The following is a 14,727-nucleotide window of genomic DNA, read 5'->3' on the forward strand; positions in this document are numbered from 1 at the left end:
ACCTAATAAGTAACAAATGGGAAATATTTGTTTTTGCTATTATTTCTGGAAGTGTTAACATAATGTCTGTCCCTCTAAACTATTATCTTCAAGAAAACCTTGTCATCCTTGTTCATGCCATATGTTCATGCCTGTTCATGCCTGTCTATGCACAGCATCATAGCTTTAAGCTTGAGGTTTTGTCTCTAAAATATCCAAATAATCACAGTTATTAATTTCATAGATGTCTTAGTCTACTCTGTGTGAGTATAATTATAAACAAATACATTTCTTTGGTTCATGATCATGTTGACTACACAATTCAAACAACATGGCTCCAGCATCTTAATGAAATCCTTCTGTGTGTCACAGAGAGCTGAAGATCTGGGAAACATGTGAAGAAAGAGGCCAAGTGTATGGGTAATCACACTTTGTAACAATTCAATCACATGGAAACAATTCCAGTCCTGTGAGAACCAATTAATTCCATTCAAGACTGGTATCCTATTAATTACTTATGTGCCACCAGGCCCCTTGCTAGAGATCCATCATTCTCAGTATCCTTGCATAGAGATGGTAAACCTCAACATGTCTTTGGGCAAGGACAAATATCTTTCCACAGTGAGAGGCAGAGTGTAAAAACTACAGATGATAAGTCTCCAGTAACCAGTAATGCAATTAGCATAAACAAGCAAATAGGCAAATATTCAGCTGATATTTCTATTGCTATATTAATATCTATAGCATGATATTAATATACTGTATAATTATTAATTGATGATACTATATTCTAGTATTATTACTTTTAGGTATAAACAAAGTATTCATTAGTAATTAATGTGTGAATAAAGAGTGTCTTGCCCAGAGAATGATGCTCAAACAGATCTTTAAAGGGGTGAAATTGTAAACCAGGCTGACTTCATTCACTAACACACCTTTGGTCATTCCCTAGTAAAGTAGAAACTTATGTGTTCAATCATTTTTCTGTACAAATAAATATAACCCAAACATCAGGGAAGTTTGGGCACCCAGGAAATGAGGGTCAAATCCAGGATGTCAAACCAGAGAAGAGCCTGGGAGGAGGTGGTGTGGATCAGGGATGAGAGGAGTTAGCTGGGCTCTGAAGCCAAGCAGCCTTTCAAAAGCAGGAGCAGATGGGATGGGAATGCGAAGGAACTTCATGGTGTTGCATTCAGTTCAGGCCTCGTGTGTATGGGCAGGATTGGAAAAAGCAAAGGTGGAGAAGTCAGGCGACAGATAATGAAGAACCTGCAAGCCTTATTAAGCAATTGGATTTCATCCAGTAGACCTTAGAAGTAATTGAAAGATTTCAAAAAGGTGGAAAGGAGTAATATGATCACATTTACATTTTAGATGGGCTATTCTGGGACAGCCAGGCAGAAGCCGGAAAATTAATTAAGAGGCTTTTGAAAGAGCCCAGAAAGACAATGGTCACAGCCTGATTTAATGCAATAGAAGTGATGGGAAAGGCCTGAATAAAATCAAAATATAATCCACAGGATTTAAAGATTCATTTGATGTAGGAAGCAAAAAGAACAGATAAGGCTATAATTTCATTTCAGTAACCAGGTAGGTCATGGTTCCATCTCACTAATACAAAAATAAAAACAGTAAGTTTGCAAAGGTGAAAGGGTCAGCATGGATTTATATGTACTATTTCATTTGGAGATTCTATGGAACCTCTGATGTTGTAGAATATTATTTTAAGGTGTGTTATATTTGTTTATGCTATGGAACATTTTTAAATGATGCAAGATGTGTTGCATTCTTTTATGTTGCATTTGTTTAACTCAGTGAAGCTGTGTTGCTTTGCCTGTGTAAAATACCTGATTCTAATAAAGAGCTGAATGGCCAATAGCAAGGTAGGAGAAAGGATAAAGTGGGCTGGCAGGTGGAGAGAATAAATAGAAGGAGAAATCTGGGAGGAAAAGAAGAGCAAGAAAGAACAAGGAGAGGAGGACATCAGGGGCCAACCACCCAGCCTCAGAGCCAGCCAAGGTGTAAGAGTGAAAGTAAGATATACAGAAGTAAGAAAAAGCCCAGGGGCAAAAGGTAGATGGGATAATTCAAAGTTAAGAAAGCTGGAAGGAAATAAGCCAAGTTAAGGCTGGGCATTTATAATTAAGAATAAGCCTCTGTGTGTGATTTATTTGGGAGCTGAATGGTGAACTCCCTAAAAGAGCAAAGAGCAACAGAGTAAAGAGCAAAAATGAACACTACCACTCTGGTAATCCTATTCCTTGCCATTAGGCATCACTCATCATGTACAGGTTCCCTCAGGCTTATAGTCATCCCAAATCTTTGTCTTTTCATTTTTGCCAAATTGTGACTCTAGTACTGCCACTGGTTCCCTCTGCTTTCCTAAAGATTTCCCATGAACAAGTGACCTACCTTTCCTAGCTTTTCTTTGGCCTTTAAATCAGATTATTAGGCAAGCAAGTCTCTAGCCAGCAGTTTCATGAATGTAGCTGAAGCTCAGCGAAGAAAGCTGAACCAGAAGAAGACACTGGAGAGAAATCAGCATAGAGTGTGAACGAAGGCAACACTGAGAACAAATGAGCCTGCCCAGGGACACTGTTCTGGGTTAGATGATTTGGACTCAAATGGAAGCCTGGGAGACAAGAATTACTGAGAGAAGCACACAGCAGAAGGAAAAGAATTGGCAAATGCAAATAAGAAGTATCTAGAAGCATGGTGAGAAACTAAAGGGAGGGAGGGATTGAATATGGAGTAGACAAAAAGTCAGAAGCCACAGAGATGGAAAGAAAAACTAGGGATGAAATCTGTACTACTGGTTTCCCAATATGTGTTTCCTCTAGAGAACACTGAAACAGTATGGTGAGATGGTCACAAATTCTTTACTATCTCATCCACTGGTAGAGGGGTAGGCTGTTTTCCTTCTACTTGAATCTAAACTGTGTGTATTGATTAGCTTGACCAATAGAATATGGTATCAGTGCTGACATGAGGCTACAGAAGGTGGTCATAAGAAAGAAGCTTTGTAGCTTCCATGGAACCATTAGAAACCCTTTGCCCTTCAAACCCTTATCTGCCACATGAGAAGTACAGCTATTCCAAAGCCATCCATGCTGAGGGGAGTAGTGGAAAGGCCCCAAGAGAAAAAGGTACCTGATTAGCCTTCTGCCATTCTTGGATAATTATTTAACAATTTCAGTTCAAGTCTTAAATGTCATAAGTACACATGTCCAATCTGTGACCTTTGGGCCACACACATCATAGTAGCTGAGAACAAAGCTCAACACATTTGTTGACTGCAAGTCATGTGGTAGCTGAAGAAGAAAGTGGAACTCATTTGTATAGAGAGAGGGCTATGTGAGAAAAGATGTTTCAGAGAGAAACCTGTTAGAATGTTCAAATACAGTAAAAGAATAGTTTTAGTCTTGGTACCATAGAAACATCTATTTTTGTTTGAACACACTTATTAGGTATCTAACTGTGCAAAGGAACATACTCTTCCATTACTTAAATTTGGAATGTGCAGTGTTGCCCTAGGTGACTACTCTAGACACTTGAAGGCATAAATTGCATTTCTGTAAATGGTATTATTAAATATAGATGTCCTGCTACTCAACTAATTCCACCACCTCCCCCTCAACTCCCATGTGTCACCACATATAGTCTTGTTTTTCTCTCCTGTAATGAAAAACAGTCAAGGTTGTCAAGTGAGCATATGCTATGTGCCAGGCTTTGTGTCAAATGCTTGACTTAAATTTCTTTAATTCAATTATGTCCATCTTTTGGATTTCTAAAGAATATGTCTAGCAAGCACTTGATATTGCCCAGACTTTGCACTGCACACTTTACATTCCTCATTTCATTTAAACAACAGAAACTAGTAAGTAATTTTTCAGTTAAGATTCAGTTAGAATAACAGAAGACTGTAGAGGTAGGCAGGGATTTGTTGAAGAGACTGGATCTGATACACTGTTGGAGCTGGTTGTTATCACGTCTGATGCTGTAGTTCAAAGTTCTTAGATGAGGTTGTCAGGAAGGAAAGATGGATGTGAAATAGGGAGAGCAAGACCAAACTGGAACCCACAATGATGGACTAGGACTCATGTCAGGGTTTTTACTGTGGTCTTCATGTTATGAGGGTCCTTCAAACAAAGACTCTACCTCTTTAATTAAAGAAATGCATCTGGTCCAGAAGTCTAATAAGCTAAGAGAAGACCCAAGGAAGGGTAGAGCAGTTGTAGGGCTGGTCTCTACCTCCACCAACCAGGTGAGCCAACAGAAAGCAACCATGTGTGAACTATAGAGTAGCAGGCTTTTTATTAAAAGACCATCTTAGAGTCAAACAATAATGTACTGTCATCATCAAACTGAGGCTGTGCTTAGACAGGCACCAATCATGCCATAGCCTGTGCTCTGAGTTGTCATAAAGTAACAGATTTTTATTCCACTTCAGGAAGTTTTAAAATGATTGGGAAACAAAACACTTTGATCTTTTCAGCCCCCAGTTAATCTCACCTATGACCAATGTCACGTGTCAGTCATTATGGACACAGAACTTAAAATCTCTAAGCTTTACTGAAACCTAAAAGAAGAGGTATGCAGGGATTAGAGAGGAGGTTCAGCAGTTAAGAGCACTTGTTGCTCTTGAAGAGAACTGGAGTCTGATTCCCATCACCTATTTCAAGCAGCTCGCAACCATCTTCAACTCCAGCTCTAGGAGATCCTTGGCCTTGCCTGGCCTACATGGGCACCTGCACTCGTGTGTTCATACATATGCACAGATGCAAGCACATACCCATAAAGATAAAATAAATCTTTTTTGAAAGAGATGTGAGAGCAGCTTTATTTGGAATAGCCAGAACCTGGAAACAACCTAGATGTCCCTCAACTGAAGAACAGATGAAGAAAATGTGGTACATTTACACAATGGAGTATTACTAGAAAAAAGTCATCCTGAGGTGATCCAGACACAGAAAGACAAACATGGAATGTACTCACTTATAAGTGGATATCAGCTGTAAGGTATAACCAGGCTACACAATCCACAGACCCAGAGAGGCTAGATAAGGAGGGCTCAAGGCAGACACTCAGATCTCTCTAGGAAGGGGAAATAGAAGAGATCTTATCGGTGGACTGAGGGCCAGTGGGGATGGCATCCTGAGGGATCAGGTTGGGAGGTAGATGGAGGAAGAGAATACTAAAAGAGATGAGTGAAAAGGAGTACATTTCAAGGTCAGGTAAAAACCTGATGCAAGGGAACTCCCGAGAATCTACAAGGATGACTCCAGCTAAGACTGGTAGCAATAGCAGATATGTAGCCTGAACTGACCATCTCTTTTAACCAGGCAAGATTTCCATTGGAGGGATTGGGACACCAACCTAGACACAAAACCTTTGTCCTGCCTATGGGATATGCTGGAGTAAAGGTAGCACAGATATTGTGGAATGACTGGTCCAGCCTGAGACCCATATCACCAGAGTGAGCCCATTCCTGACAATGTCTGGAGTGTCAGAACCCAGAGCTGGATGGCCCAGAGACCTAGGATAGAACCAAACACTTGGAGAGGAAAAAAAATGATGCCTAATGATATCCTGCTATACTCATAGATTAGTGCCTACCACAATTGTGATCAGAGAGCTTTTATCAGTTACCACTGATGGAAACAGATGCAGAGACCCACAGGCAAACATTGGGCTGAGCTTGGGGGATCTTGTTAAAGGGAAGGAGGAAGGATGGTGTGATCCAGAGGAAACAAGGACATCACAAAACCCACATAATCAACCAACCTAGGCCCAGAGGAGCTCACAGTCTGAATCGACAACCAGGGAGCCTGCAGGGTACTGACCTAGGCTCTCATCATGTGTGAAAATTGTGTAGCTTGTTCTGCTTGCAGGATTCCTAACAGTGGGAACGGGGACTGTCCCTAATGCTTTGGCTGGCTTTTGCCTTGCCCAGCCTTAATACAAGGGGAGGTGCTTAGTCCTACTGCAACTTGATATGCCTTTTTTGTTGTTGTTGATCTCCATGGAAGGACTGCCCTTTCCTGAATAGACTCAAAAACAGAGAAGGAGTGGATGCGGGGGGGGGGGGGGGGGGGGGGGGGCAAAGGGAAAGTGGGGGCAAAGAATGGGAGGAGAGGAAGGAGGGGAAACTGTAGTTTGGATGTAAAATAAATAAATTAATAATTAAAAAAATTTAAGAGAGATATGAGGATTGACAGTGAAAAATACACTTGTCACTCAACACAAAATGAATTCTACAATCAAATGTATATGTACATAATTGTGTATCTACAAATCTTTGACTTAACTATAACTTACAATGTAAATTTTGAAATAATTTTTTTATCATGCAAAATTTAGGCAGATTCATGTCTGATATAAAATTACAGTTAAAAAATTGAGACAGACTTTCTTCCAGATCAAGAAAATTTGGGGGAGACCTGATGTTTTTTAATCTTTTTCAGAGGCTGCAATTGGGCCCAGATGCTGCAACTTCATTTTTTTGCATAATGGAGAAAGGCAGATGCAAAGAGAGAAAGGTATGGCCTCATATGAACAGGAATCTATAGAAAATAAAGAGGAAATGGGCAGCCTTGGTCTTGCCAGGCTGCCTATTTCGTTGATATGTCAGGAGCATTTTAAACATAGCCCTGCAGGTGGTGAATGAGAATAGAAACCAGAAATGTACAGATTAAATTTAGCAGCAGATTGGATCGCATTCACCAAGATGTTTGCCTCACTGCTTGCTCTCCTCCTCCTCCCCACTCAGGCTGCAGGACACCTAATCAGAGAAGGCAGGCTCCTAGTGAATTCAATTAGCCATGGAGCACCTCGTGTGAGTTAATGGCTGAACGAAATGGAAACAGACACGACTTCTGCACAGAAGGAGCCCTGAGCGGTATGGGAAGGACTCAGCGCCAAGCCAGGCAGCACTTCTCCTTCTCTGGGGATCAGGTATTTTTTTTTTCAGTGTGGCTGTTGAGAACTAACTTCCCTCCCTCCCAACCTGGAAGGGCAGAACTAGATTCTTCGGCAGGGCTCCTGTAAGTCTTCAACTCCAGGAGAATACATAGGCACCAGGGTCCTGATCTGTGTGAACACGAGGTTTGCTCAGGATAGATGTGTCGGGCATTGCGCTCAGCCCAGCTATTTTTCTTTACTTTGCTTCTCTCAGGCACACTCGTAAATTGACTTCCTGTGACCTAGGACTGTCACCACCACTTCCTGGGTGCTCACTGCTTCCTTATAAAAGGGAACCCCTTTTGAAGCTGAACTCCTGTGTCAGTGAAGAATTGGTGTCTCTCCTCCTCCTTCCAGACACCCACATTCTGAGACACGGTCCCTCACTATTTGTCCATGGGAGTCTGTGCTTGTCTCACTCCTTGTCTAACATGACTTGTGTCTCCTTCCACTGCAGCCTGGAAGAAGGCTTGTTAATCTCAAACTGAATCAACACCAAAACATTCATTAAGATGAGTATTGGATAAAAGCACAGTTCGGTGGCTCTGTCCCCTGAGTGCGAATCACTGCCTTCATCACCTATGGGCTCTGTGGTGTGACTTTTTCCTGGAGAGACAAGAACAAATCTGTATTCAGCCCAGACAGGTCACCAATGACAGACCAAACTAGTTCCTCCACCCAAGTCCAGAAAAGCCACCCAGCAAGTTTACTGACACCAATTACAAAACGTAAGTGAGAGGTCACTTACAGGAGCATGGGTGACTCAAAGGCAGTTGTACCACCAATGACAACCCCAGTGTGGATAATAGCTTACAAATACGGGATCCCAGAAGCTCCCTGCCCAATTCCCAGGCAACTCCATCAGAGTGTCTGCCCTATCCCAGCCATTGTCTGTTTTATATATCCCTGGAAATGAGCCTTGTGAGTTTTATCATTTTCTAAGCTTCCTGAGCTTTGCAAGCTTCCTTAGCTTCCTGAGTCTCATGAGCATTGTTCCTCCCTCAATGAGGGAATGTTTTCACTTAGAAAACATTGTTACTGGGTGGTAGTGGCGCATGTCTTTAATTCCAGCACTCAGGAGGCAAAGCCAGGTGGATCTCTGTGAGTTCGAGGCCAGCCTGGTCTACAGAGTGAGATCCAGGACAGGCACCAAAACTACACAGAAAAGCCCTGTCTCAAGCCCCCCCCCCCCAAAAAAAAAAGAAAGGAAGGAAGGGAGGGAGGGAGGAAGGGAGGGAGGGAGGAAGGGAGGGAGGGAGAGAGAGAGAGAGAGAGAGAGAGAGAGAGAGAAAGAGAGAAAGAAAGAAAGAAAGAAAGAAAGAAAGAAAGAAAGAAAGAAAGAAAGAAAGAAAGAAAGAAAGAAAGAAAGAAAGAAAGAAAGAAAGAAAGAAAGAAGGAAGGAAAGAAAGAGAACATTCTTGTGTGTATGGTCTTTAGCAGATGCATAAAATTATCCTTACCCTCAGTCCCCTCAGTCTTTAAAATGGATATACTAGTAGTACCCATCTTATATGTTGCTGCTGGAATACTAAGTTGTGTGTAAAATATTTAGTACATGTACCACACAGTCAGCACTCAAATAAATATTAACAATTTTACTTTTAAGTAGATTTTAGGAAATGTGCTAGGCAGGGAATAAGACATGCATTATCCCTAACCCTTAGTTATTACAGTGCAATGGAGGAAGCAGATAAGAAAATTCTAACCCAAAAATCACAAGATGAATGCTGGTTGTGCCGACCACACAGTGGTGTGAAGCCCTCCTTCTGCAATAAAGAATGATATGAATTCTTATCAGGAGCCAAGCTCACTGTGGGAGAGGCATGAGTGTTGCCTAAAAGATAGAGGAAATGCAAGGCCAGCATGACCTATTTCTCACTTTGCAACATGCTCAAGGGACATCTATGACTCTGCTGACATAAAACAAAGACTATAGCCCATTGCTTTGTTTGAAAATTTGTTAAGCTCAAATGTATAAGACTCGCTTTTGACAACAGCGTTCTTATAGTCTAAGCAGACAAACACATAACAAAAGAACTACACGTGTGCTGACCATTAGAAAGCGGAGATGTGGATGACTGAAGTGGAAAGCTCCCTGAAGGATAAAGTAGGACTTAGCTCAGAGAAGGAAGAGAAGACTCTCAAAACCATGATCATCAAATAGAGAGGCATGCCTCAAATATTGTAATCTTTAATACCTTTGAAATCATGTTGTATAAATGGATTCAGAGCCCTATACAATACAGACTGGGGATCAAATTACAGCTCACTCTTAAAATTAAAAAAAAAAATTTACAAGTAAAAGTAGCAGGTGAAATCCTGGTGGTTAGTCATTTTGTTTTTAATCTATAGTATTGATAATTAAAATATCAGACAGTTTACTAGGTATGGTACAATTGTAAACACAGTTGGGTAAACTTGACTTATCCATAATAATGTAATGTATACATGCAAGCACATACACACTATACTATCCTTTGCCTCCTTTCCTCCTTTGCCCTAGAGTTTCTCCTGTCTTTGGCAATGAGCACTCCCATCTTAAGAATTATCAAGTTACGATAGTGATCTTTTCATGTTATCTTAACATTTAGGCACTTTTAATCACATGGGTAGATTTTATATATGAGTATGCAGAAACTGGGCCAATGATCCTTATTCTGATGATTTTTATCAATTTGTCTCTGAGATAAACAGCTAAATCTTTACATGTGCTAAAGCCTCCTATAAATAGTCTGGGGAGTTACTTAGCAGAGCCTTTTGCACACTTTTTTTAATTTTTATTATTAAGAAATTTTCTATTCATTTTACAAACCAACCACAGATCCCCACCTCCTCCTTCTTTCTGCTCCCCAGCCTTCCCCCATTCCCACCTATCACAATTTTAAATACACTTGTTTACCTAGGGCTTATTAAAAATTCTATGAAGACGAATGGTGCAGTTATGTGCAATTATAAAACTGTATCATGAACTCTGGATCTTCTGCATGTAATGCCCATATCTGATGGCTAAAATCACTGTGAAGCATGTTCTTGGGAGGAAAGCTGTCAGGTGTTGGTTTAGATAGATAGTTCATTGGTGCAACACCCCGAGATGAGATGAGTGATAGGTAGTCTCTTTTGAATTAAATGGAATGAGAAGAATAATTAACACCAACGAAAGCAGAAGTGATAAACATTTTCAATAGACAAGACTACTTTTCAAGGGTAGAGGAAAGTTAGAAGCAGAGAGAGTCTTAAATACTGGGAAAACAAGTCATTACAGGATTGGTATCAAAATTCAGAAAAGGCAACTGAATCAAAATAAAAATCTCAAAGATCTTTCTTTCAAGCAACAATGTCCTGCTGTTCTTTCTGTCCCAGAGGAGCAACAATAAAGCTCCTTCAGCTCCTGCCCTGTCATCCAGTGTAGGGAGGCTTCAGAGAGCTATAGCCATCTACAGCATGGCTCCAAGGGACAGAGGGATGCAGCAATAGTCCAAGTCTGAGAATTGACACAGGGATGCTGTAGATACAGTACCAAAGTATGGGCTTAAGGGTAACTCTCTTTAATTAAACTTACAATGTGACTGTCAAATAAAAAGAATTATCAAATTACATTGCATATTCACTGTGTACATCGAATCAAGAAACTATATAAAGCTGCCAGTTTGCTTTTACTCCTGTCCTGAGCAACACACTAAAATTTAAATTCTAGTCCTGTCCTTCTTACTTTCTTTACTGTCTCTTAAGAATTGTAGTCTGGAGTAGTCACACCCTTCCTTAGAACCTGGGAGATTAATGGACTCATCACAACATGGGTCAGAGGCAGCCTGGCAAGGCATCTCTTCATGGTTCCTGATTTACTTAGAAAGGGCATGAAGAACTTAATATTAACATATATGAGTAAAATTAATTAGACAAAAATGGAAGTTGAATATGCATAGGTGCTCCCATCCTTAGTTCTATATGGATAGAGTGACAAGGGACCCAGAAGAAGGTAAGTACTATGGGATAATGCTTTTGTACACTGGTTTAATAAAATGCTGATTGGCCAGTAGCCAGGCAGGAAGTATAGGCAAGATAAGTAGACAAGAAGAATTATAAGAAGAGGAAGGCTGACTGAGGAGACACCAGCCTGCTGTCCAGGGAGCAACATATATTGGCACATATGTAAAGCCACGGAACACGTGGCAACATATAGATTAACAGAAATGGGCTGAGTTTAAGTGTAAGAGCTAGTCAATTGTTAGCCTGAGCTAATGGTGGAGTAGTTTTAATTAATATAAGCCTCTGTATGTTTACTTGGGTCTGAGCAGCTGCAGACCAGATGGGTTACAGAAAAAACTTTCAACTACAGGTAAGGACGTCCCCTGATACACAGACTGTCATGTAGCAACATCAAGGCCACAGGCAGTAGATCCCAAGTCACATGTCAGTAGAAGAAATCAGCTGGTAAAGGTTTTAGAATCTGATAAATCTGATATTACTAAAATTAATTTGAAGCCCAGATTTTACAATTGCCAGTATGTTCTAAAATAGGCCATTTAGCGTCTCTGAGCCTGGAATTTTCATCTGAAAAAAAGCAACGATACTTCATAGGATGGTGCTAAAGATTACAAAACCCTACATCTTTTGGTGCAGATTCAGTTTAGTTCTTTCCCACTGACCCTTTCAGAGTTCTCTTGTACCCCATCTCCATTCCTTTGTGTCAGATGCCAATCTGAAAAAAAAAAAAAAAAAAAAAAAAAACACTTTATACCAGGGACCCCCAGTGGCCACACTGGGCTAGGATACAGGCAAGCAATTTTCGCTATTCTTCTAGTCCCCAATTTAAAACTGGGGTACATACAGATTAAGGCAGAGTTCTCAAAAGATGAAACACAAATGGCTGAGAAATACTTAAATGTTCAACATCCTTAGCCATCAGGGAAATGCAAATTAAAACTACTACTTTAAGATTTCATCTTGCACAAGTCAGAATGTCCAAGATCAATAAAACAAATGACAGCTCCTGCTGGCAAGGATGTGGGGAAAGGAGATAACTTATTCATTGCTGGTGGGAGTGCAAACTTGTACCACTGTGATAATCAGTGTAGCAATTTCTCAGGAAGTTGGGACTTGATCTACATCAAGATGCAGCTATACCACTCTTGGGTACATACCCAAAGAGCTCTACATCCACAGAGACGCTTACCCAATCATGTTCATTGCTGCTTTATTTATAATAGTCAGAAATTAGAAATATCCTAGATGTCCATCAACTGATAAATAGATAAGGAAATATGGTATATTTATATAATAAAATTTTATTTAGCTTTTATAAAATTTGCAGGTCAACTGATGGAGCTAGAGATAAAAGCATCCTGAGTGAGGAAACCCAGACCCCAAAAGACAAATATTGTATGTTTTGTTTTATTTGTGGATGTTAGCTTTTAAACCTTCAATATATGTGCTACAATCTGAATAACCACAGAGGTTAGGTACATAGTAAGGAGCCAGGGAAAAGAAGAGAGGATCTCAGAGAGAAAAAGAAATAGAATATATTGCTATGGAGACACAAGGGGGAAACTATAATAGGGGAATTAAATAGGGCAAGGAATGGAAGAGAAGGGTAAACAAAGGAATATGGGGAGGGACAACTAACACTAAAGGCCACTTGAAAAACCATATGGAAATCTGTTATTGAAGAAGGTTCATAAGATATATACATATATGAAAGGAATCTTAATGGAGTCACCATATAATGAGTCAGGCAATGTTCCCACTAGACATCTTATGCCATCAAGTAAAAGATGAAGTGTCATAAATGGGCTACATCTTGCTGAATCATTGGCCAAGGAGACCCCATGGACCACTTCCCCCAAAAAACAACCAATTCTTCCAATGATTCCCCACGCCCTCTCAAATATGTGATGTGTTCTTCAATTATTGCTACACATATATGTAATGGGTCTACTTAGTACTGCTTATATGTGTTTAGGGCTGACCTCTTGGCATTGGATAATGTATCAAGGGACTCATCCCTGGAGAATGATTCTCTCTCTTTCAACACCTATCATTTACCAGTAGTTCATCTAGGAGTTGGGTCATGTGAGAGTCCCTCATCCATATTGGCCTGTCAACTAGGAATGACATTGTTCAAGTCGTGTTTAGGTGATCTTTTTTTTTTTTTTTTTTTTTTTTTTTTTTTTTGAGATTTCCTGGGTGTAGCTTCGTTGTTATAAATAGAAGACACAATCTCACAACAGACAGTCTGGTCCTCTGATACTAGGTCAAATGTCAATATTTTCACTGTTACATAATCTGCAAACAGACCCAAGTAGATGTTATCTGTCTGGCAATCTTGGATAACCTTTTACTTTTATACTTGTTTTTTCATGTATTTATTCATTTCTAATGTGCTGGTCTCTGTCCATATTCCAGACACAGTGTTAAGCAAAGACAGCGTGCTTTGAATTCATTGTAATATTTAGTCCACCTGCTATTAAGCCCATTGCATAGTAAGCAGAATCACAGAGGAGTAAAGAATCTGTATAGAAGTTCACAAAATATATTTGAGTACTGATCAAGTAAAATTCTGTGGGATGCTACTTAGTAAGCCACAGGAAGAAAGATAATTTTATCTTGAGGAAGTCTTCACAATGGAGTGGTGACATTTCATTCAGTTTTAAAGGATAAGTTGGAATTGTTCATCAGGGAATATGATGAAGACCATTTGAAACAGTAAAGACTACATACAAGGATATAAACTCTGTTACTCAATGTCTCAAGTCAAATGTTCAGTGAATATTCCCATCTCAGCCTACTGGATGATAGAGTTTGAATTGGTAAAATATCTGAGCCATGTTCATTTGTAACAAAAGATAGTACAATTGTGTTATATTTATGGTGTTTATAAGGACAGTACAATTCTTAGAAATAAGGGAAAGGCTTATCTAGTCACCTACCTAATTAATTTTGATGGAAGCTAATTTTGACCACATGGACATAGAGAGAGGTGCAATCTTACTGGGCACTGCTACTTTCTTTCTTTGGTTTCTACTAACTGCCTTTCTTAGACTGTTACTGGAAAGTTGTTACAGCAGCTAACCTGCCAATGAACATATACATATATTAGTAAGATAGAAAGAACCTATTTCAGATAATAAAAATGAAGTTTTAACTATGCGTTTTCATGTCAAATGGGGCAATTATTGCCTTTGAAAAAAGCAGGGGAAATGTTTAAATCATCAACCCAGCAAACTAGAAAGAAAAATTGAACTTTGTTTTTCATGGTGAACTGCTTTTCCTTTTGCCTAAAGAAATAAGATCACCATCGCCCAGTTGAGCGAATTGAAAACAGTCTGTCTCTCAAATGCCTAGCACCACTGTGACCTTCCTTTGCTCAACACTCCAAGCAAAGCCAAGTTACATGTCTTCCTTTCTGTAGCTCAGCCAACCTCGCCTTCCCCTTAGTCACTGCCCCAGTTCAGGACTCATCGCTATTCCACTTCTTATTCATCCTCTGAAGGAATTTGTTATTACTAAGATTTATTTATTTGTGCATGTGCATGTGTGTAAGTGCCTGTGGAAGCCAGAAGAAGACGATGGACTAAAGTGAAAGGCAGTTGTAAGCCACCATGTGGGTGCTGGGAACTCACTCTGGTCCTCTGAAAAAGCAGCATGCACTTTGATCCACTGAGCCATCTTTCCAGACCCTTAAAGGAACTTTTCAATATTTCATCTATCTCAGATTATCTCACATCATTGCCAAGAGTCTAAGCAAAGCCAACTGGACTCCTTTTCTAGAACTGATCCACAGAGACTAGG

The sequence above is a fragment of the Peromyscus maniculatus genome, chromosome 1 (genome assembly GCF_049852395.1).
Source record: "Peromyscus maniculatus bairdii isolate BWxNUB_F1_BW_parent chromosome 1, HU_Pman_BW_mat_3.1, whole genome shotgun sequence".
Classification (NCBI taxonomy): domain Eukaryota; kingdom Metazoa; phylum Chordata; class Mammalia; order Rodentia; family Cricetidae; genus Peromyscus; species Peromyscus maniculatus.